The following is a 332-nucleotide window of genomic DNA, read 5'->3' on the forward strand; positions in this document are numbered from 1 at the left end:
GGTTAGGGTTAAGATTAGGGAAGGTATGGACAGTTGTCATGGCGACGAATCAAACGTCGTTGGCAACAAGGACGCGCATCGCTATTGTGACGTAGGCACATAATACCGCCTCGGCCTCCGGACGAAACAACCTAGCACTTCATTGTCCTGTTTCAGGAGAACACTATTATTCACACGCACATACTGTACAGCCCATCTCCCCCCACCCCCACCCCCACCCAGGAGAACAACAGGAGCAAACCTAGAACACAAAAGTAGCTTTGTATAGTGTGTGTGTTTGTGTATGTATGTGTATGTGTGTTAAATAGGTGTGTGTGTGTGTGCTTAATTTG

The 332-nt window shown here is 47.6% G+C and overlaps 1 protein-coding gene across 1 annotated transcript in view; it reads right to left on the bottom strand.

Moving 5' to 3' along the window:
* Nucleotides 1-303: 303 nt before the first annotated feature.
* LOC134443272 (mitogen-activated protein kinase kinase kinase kinase 4-like) overlaps nucleotides 304-332 on the bottom strand; it is a 68,784-nt gene continuing 68,755 nt past the window's right edge. Inside the window, exon 28 of the mRNA XM_063193143.1 lies at nucleotides 304-332. This exon is cut by the window's right edge and continues 1,202 nt beyond it. The gene's annotated coding sequence lies outside the window, so the exon portion shown is untranslated.

Source organism: Engraulis encrasicolus, unplaced genomic scaffold (assembly GCF_034702125.1).
Source record: "Engraulis encrasicolus isolate BLACKSEA-1 unplaced genomic scaffold, IST_EnEncr_1.0 scaffold_29_np1212, whole genome shotgun sequence".
In the NCBI taxonomy this organism is placed as follows: domain Eukaryota; kingdom Metazoa; phylum Chordata; class Actinopteri; order Clupeiformes; family Engraulidae; genus Engraulis; species Engraulis encrasicolus.